We start from the raw sequence: 6,893 nt of genomic DNA, 5'->3' as shown, positions 1-6,893 counted from the left end.
ATAACAAAGGCCCAAGTGATGAGCCCTGTGGTACTCCACATTTCACGGGGTATACAATTGTCGTGAGAGATCCGTTGCATTTTAGGACACAGACCCTGCCTCTCAAATAATCAGTTAGCCAATCTAAAAGTACGCCATTTATGCCCAATGCACACAATTTATCCCTTAAATAACCATGGGGAACACGATCAAAAGCCTTAGCAAGGTCCAAATAAATTACATCAACTTGACCGCGACTTTCAACCACCGGTGCCACGAAATTCATAAAGGCCGCATGATTAGTATCAACGCTCTTACCAGGGGAAAATCCATGCTGGCATTCGTTAGGGAAAAAACTGAACCACTGTTGTAAATGGCTGTGCATGACCATGTCAAATAACTTTGCAAAAACACACAATAGCGAAATGGGGCGGTAATTTTTAGGATCACAGGCTACGCCCGACTTGAAAATAGGGGCTACAACTGCTCTTTTCCAAGAAGTGGGAAAGGTACTGGTTTTAATTGAAAGGTTGAAGATGTGTTCTAATATCGGCAGAAGCACGGTCTCACAGCCCTTAACAACAAAGGCAGGAATACCATCTATCCCAGTTGATAATTTATTGGGAAGTTTGGAAATGGCATTGTGAATTTGTGACAATGTGATAACCTGAGAGTAATAGGGGTTCTCTGCAACTCTGGTATCCTCAAACTTGTAGTGCTCATTAGGGTCAGTGTTGTCGACGGAGACACGAGAAAACTGTTCTGCAAATGTGCTAGCCAGGCGAGTAGGATCAGAGACCATCGTATTGTTAAGTTTTAATGTGATGGTACGCGAGTCCTCACGAATGTTGCCTTTAACAAAGGTCCAGAACTTTTTAGGGTGGGAACGTGCATGCTGGCAAATAGTCTCAGCATAAGCAGTTTTGTCTTTCGCGAGTAACCGTTTGACAACTGCCCGTAGACGTTTAAATTCAATAATATCGGTTATAGCACCAGTTCGTTTTTTCTTTTTAAAATAATATTTTTTCTGATTAATGGCAGTCCGAAGAGCATGAGAGTACCATTGAGGAAATCCAGAGTAGGCACGCTGTACCTTTCTAGGGATAGCCAGATCCATAGCTTCCTGGACTCTTTCCGTTAACAAATCGACGCAATAATTAACATTCTGCGAATCAAGGATTAAATTCCAATTCATGACTCTAAGGGTAGTGTATAATAAAGCATAGTCTCCCTTTTTGTATAAGAATATAGGGTCTGAAGGTGGAGGCGTTGAACAGCAAATGTCCGGTAATGTAAATAGTAATGGGGGATGAAAAGTATCAATGACCACAAATGGGTCATCAAGACTATCAACACCCAAACCATTGACATTGGTAAGGCATAAATCTAACAAATTGCCTGAGCTTGGGGCAGGTATCACTTGCCGCAAATTAAATTCATAGCAGATATCAAAGATCGGGGCTGCTTTAGAGCTAACAGGAGCAGAGCAGCCTAGTGTGCCGCAACACTGCCAGTCAATGCCCGGGAGGTTAAAATCACCAAGCAATATGAGATCATTAGTATCACCACCCAGTTCCCGCAACAAACTGTCTCTATAAAGCAAGTAACCCTGATCGTCAAGGGAAGGTCGAAAATAAGCTGAGCCAATTATTAGAGATCTATGCGATGAGATTTTTATTTCAACAAAAACACTTTCAGACGTGCCCTCAAGGTCATGTCGTCGCCAACTAGTCATAGACCGCTTAATGGCAATTAAAGAGCCACCACCACGGACGTTAGTAAAATCAAGATCTGGACGATCAGCACGATATACGGTGTAGTTATTGGGAAAGTAGTCATTTGTAAAATGTGTATTATTTAGCCAAGTTTCCGTTAAACAAATTATATCGATATCTTGTGTAGCAATGTTCCTAAAAAATTCAACTGATTTGGTCCGTAAACCACGAACGTTTTGGTACGCCATTGATATCTTCTTCATTGTGGTGTTACGATGATAGGGTTGCTAGTTTCGCTGGCATGTTTATGTGCGTCACGAGGCACACCATTAAATTCTGTAATAATGCAGTTGACCGGCCAAATGGCGAGGTCAGATAGTTTGTCAAAGTCGCTGTCATCCTCACAGGCTGTCGCAACTTGACGTCACGAACTCTAAAAAACTAGATAATATCTTTTTGTAACTTTTTTATAACTTGTATATAACAAACGGTGTAAAACGGCGAAGGGCAGAGTTGCCTAAGGAGTTAACGGATAGAGTTCTTTGCTTGTAAATTTATCTCGATTTATAACGCGCAGTATCACTGTTAGTTTAATTTTAATGATCTCAATAAAACTCTGTTATTATTGAAGTTGAGTCTTAGTCTGGTTTTCGCATGTAAGGCTTATTAGTTCGCGACATTTTGGTGCCGAAACCCGGAAGTGAGAACTTTGAGAACGAGAAATTAGTGGACTAGTAATACGAGAGTTCATGAGCCGCCGAATCTGAGGAATTCATCGGAAGAACTATTATACTTGAGGATCTTACATGCCTAAACTATCTATGGAGACCATTAAAAAATCAAGAAAAGTAATTCGCCAGCGAACGACAGTACTATTGAGTAAGATCGAGATGTGTCTGCTAGATGAGAATCCGGACCGAGAAATCTTGGGAGAGTTACTGGAGCAATTAAAAGGCAAGAACATCAGTCTTAACCAGCTAAATACACAAATACAGTCGATGACAGACGAGACAGACATCGAAGCCGAGGTGGATTTAGCGGAGGACTATGCCGAGAAGATCATTGTTTGGACGGCACGAGCAACAAAGGCCATAACAGCTTCAGCGCTAGAAAGACCATCAGAAGTCATCCTGCACGAGACTCGAACTCAAGAGAGAAATAGCAACAGGACAGCAACCGTAAAACTGCCAACATTAACCATTCCAAAGTACAATGGAGATCGAGCCGAGTGGCAGAATTTCTGGGGTCAATTCGAGGCTTCAATTCACGAGAATCCTACGCTAGCGGCAGTGGATAAATTCACCTACCTGAAATCCTTCCTTGAGGGCCCAGCGTTGTCAGCAATAGGAGGATATACCTTATCAGAAGAAAATTACGAAGCCGCGATAGAGAAGTTGAGCGACCGTTTTGGCAAAAGATCGGATGCAATTAACACACACATGGTGAAGCTCTTACATCTTCAGCCGGTTAAAAGAGCGTCAGATGTAACATCATTAAGACACCTTTATGACACCTGCGAAATTCAAGTGAAGAGTCTAGAGGCTTTGGGAACGTCCGTAAAAACGTATGGCACCTTTCTCTATCCTATCTTAACGCAAGTTTTGCCGCATGAGATTCTACTGGAGTTCAATAGGCGATATGACGATGAAGAGCAGAGCGCGCAAACCTTGCTGGAGTATCTGAAGCGGGAAGTGGAAAGCAGAGAACGAGCCACAGATCTTCGTAAAGACGAGGACGAGAAATACACAGCATTCAATAGCCGATGGACTAGCAACAACGTCAAGAACGAATCCAGCCATTCTAAACATTACCGTAATCTTAGGAACAAGCCTTCTACAACAGCAGTACTCAAAACAGCATTGAACAAGTCCTGCATGTACTGTGGTGATTTACAACATTCTACGAGAGAATGTCGAGCATTATCGATAGACCAGAAAACGGAACTCATCAAGAGCCAAAATCGATGTTTCGTTTGTCTTGCCCAAGGTCACATGGCGCGTCGCTGTCCATCAGGAGTCAGATGTGGACATTGTCAAAGGAAACACCATGAGTCAATTTGCCGTAAACAGTTTGAAGATCAATCTGAGCCTAAAAGTATCAGTTCAGAGTCGGAAGACAGCTCGCAACCAGAGAAACGTACCATGGCGATGAGTACCATTATGCCACAATGTGAGAGAGACTTATCCCAACGACTACTACTTCAGACAGTGGTCGCATACGCAGAGGGTGAAAACTCCAGAGTACCGGTCAGATGCCTTTTCGACGGAGCCAGCGAAGGAACGTTCATTCAAGGGAATTTGCGACGCCGTCTAAACCTTCCAGACGTAAAGGAGGAAGTTGTTGATGTATTTCCCTTTGGGAAAGAGAAACCTGAACGAGTTACCAGAAAAAGGGTGAAACTGACGTTGAGAAGTACTACAAATCCTGAGGCGTATGCGGATATTGAAGCCTTAGAAGTACCAATCATTAGCGGAGCGATGGTCACGGTACCTGGGAAAGGAATTCGGAGGTATATGGAAGACAGTAATCTACCCCTGAGCGATATTACCGAGGTCAATGGGATACCAGTTCCGCAAGAGGTCCTGGTATTGATCGGAGTCGACTACTTCTGGGCATTAAATACCGGAGAGAATAAGCGCATGGACGGATCTTTGGTAGCGGTGAAAAGCATCTTTGGCTGGTCGGTTCATGGGGCACAAAGTATGTCGTCATCTGTTAATTCTATCCAAGTCATGAAAGTCAGCGTTCAAGAGACCGAGATAGCAGCGTCATTAAAAGCCTTTTGGGAGATTGAGTCTCTTGGAATAACAGAGGAATCAGTATCATCGAAGTCTGAAGACGAAGTATTGGTTAACCACGAGAAGACTCTCACTTTCGACGCCGGAAGATATACAGTTCGACTACCATGGAAGAACAGTCAAGATAAAATTGGCAGCAATATGGCCCTATCCAAAAGGAGGCTAGAAGGCTTAGTCAAGAAGCTAAAACAAGATCCTGTCCTCTATATGAGATATCAAGACGCTGTATCTGAGATGTTGGACCAAGGCTTCGCAGAATACGTTCCTGAGCAAAACATAAACCAAAAGGAAGGGCTACACTACTTGCCTCATTTCCCTGTCATCCGAGATGACAAGTCTACCACGAAATTGAGAATAGTACACGACGCCTCGGCACATGAGAAGGGTTTCCCTTCGCTCAACTCTTGCCTGCATGTTGGGCCCAGCCTGGTTCCAGACTTACTAACCATTCTGATCCAGTTTAGACAGTACCGAGTCGCCCTGATGAGTGATGTCGAGAAAGCCTTCCTCCAGATATATCTCGACCCTATTGACAGAGATTATGTCCGTTTCCTATGGATAAAGACTATGCCAAAGCCAGATGAGCCGTTGGAAATCATCCACTTACGAATGACAAGGGTTCTATTTGGGGTCGCCTCCAGTCCGTTCCTATTAGCAGCCACTCTACGATGTCATTTCAAAAAGTATGAACACCAGTATCCTGAAATCAGCGACATGTTGGCGAAACGACTCTACGTCGACGATTTAGTCACGGGGGGAGAGACCGTTGACGAAGCCAAGGAAGTATATCGCGTTTCAAGAGATATATTCAGTCACGCTGGCATGAATCTGAGGAAATGGGTGACCAACTGCCGAGAATTAGCCGATTTATGGACTGAAGATAGTACACCAGTAAAACAACTCGGCAAGGTGTCAAGCTCTAACCTGCTCAAAGTCCTTGGCATGTCCTGGGATCATGAAGAAGACCTACTTACATTCGACATATCCTCATTGCTCGACCTACTGAAAGACAAAGAAGATACAAAGCGAGGTGTCCTGAAGGCAGCGGCGAGAGTTTTCGACCCTATTGGTCTGCTATCACCATTCTTGATCAGAGTAAAATGCCTTTTCCAAACGTTATGGGTGAAGGGAGTCGGATGGGACGATAAATTACCAGAGGAGGTGCAAGAGACATGGGATGATTGGATCATGGAGCTGAGATTGGTCGACAGGGTTAAAGCACCGAGATGGTATTACGCTGGTTCCAACGCCAAGGTCGTACATCAAGAATTCCATCTATTCTGCGACGCTAGCGAATTAGCTTATGGAGCTGTCCTGTATTTACGCCACGAGACTGAAGATGGAGACATTGGAGTATCATTGGTCTCTTCGAAAACTAGAGTTGCACCCATAAAGGCCCTTACCATTCCAAGATTAGAACTCATGGCAGCTGTTATAGGAGCCCGACTTCTAAACCACACGATGCAAGTATTCGAAGGCTCAGTATCCAGCTATAGTTGTTGGACAGATTCAGAAATAGTTTTACATTGGATTCGAGGTCTATCCAAGCAATGGAAACTGTTCGTCGCCAATCGAGTCGCAGCTATCCAGCAACATACCGAGCCAAGTCGATGGTCACATGTAGCCGGCAAGCTTAATCCAGCCGATATTGCATCAAGAGGTTGTCATATCCGGAACTTAGCAGAAAACTCCCTTTGGTGGAAGGGACCACCATGGTTGACGGAACAGAAAGATTTATGGCCCAGTTCCTCGAAAGCAGCTACATGTCCTGACGAAGAAATCATGCTGGATGAACGAAGGAAGATCGTCACGCTCTTCTGCACTTTGAATCCTGAACCCCTCTTGGATGTCAACAGACACAGTCGAATAAATCGAATCTACAGAATTACCGCTTGGATTCAACGTTTCATTCAAAATCTAAAGACCAACGAATCTTCGAGACAGAGAGGTCCTTTGTCCGCCACAGAGCTCCTAAGCGCCAAACTCTATTGGATACGTGAGATCCAGCGCCAAGCATATGCAGAAGACTACCAAAGCTTATCTGAGAAGAAACCACTATCCAAGACCTCGAAGTTACTTCAGTTCCAACCGTTCCTTGAGGATGAAGTCATAAGAGTTGGGGGACGTCTTCAGTTAGCCACCATAAGTTATGGGCTCAAGCACCCGTACCTGTTACCGGCCGATCATTACTTAACAGAGTTAATAGCAAGGAATTCGCATGAGATGGTCAAGCACGGTGGGCTCGATAGCACCCTTGTCCAGTTGCGAGACGAATTCTGGATTCCAAAAGGACGACAGCTTGTAAAGAAAATCGTCCATCATTGCGGGAGATGCAGAAGATTCCGAACCAAGCCAGGAGCCCAAGTACCAGCTCCTTTACCAGCCGATCGAATAACAGAGT

This window comes from Phalangium opilio, unplaced genomic scaffold, assembly GCF_054372755.1.
Source record: "Phalangium opilio isolate 3A_F unplaced genomic scaffold, DU_Popi_V2 ptg000015l_1, whole genome shotgun sequence".
Classification (NCBI taxonomy): Eukaryota; Metazoa; Arthropoda; class Arachnida; order Opiliones; family Phalangiidae; genus Phalangium; species Phalangium opilio.
The sequence above is the reverse complement of the archived record's forward strand: the minus strand, read 5'-3'. Positions refer to the sequence as shown.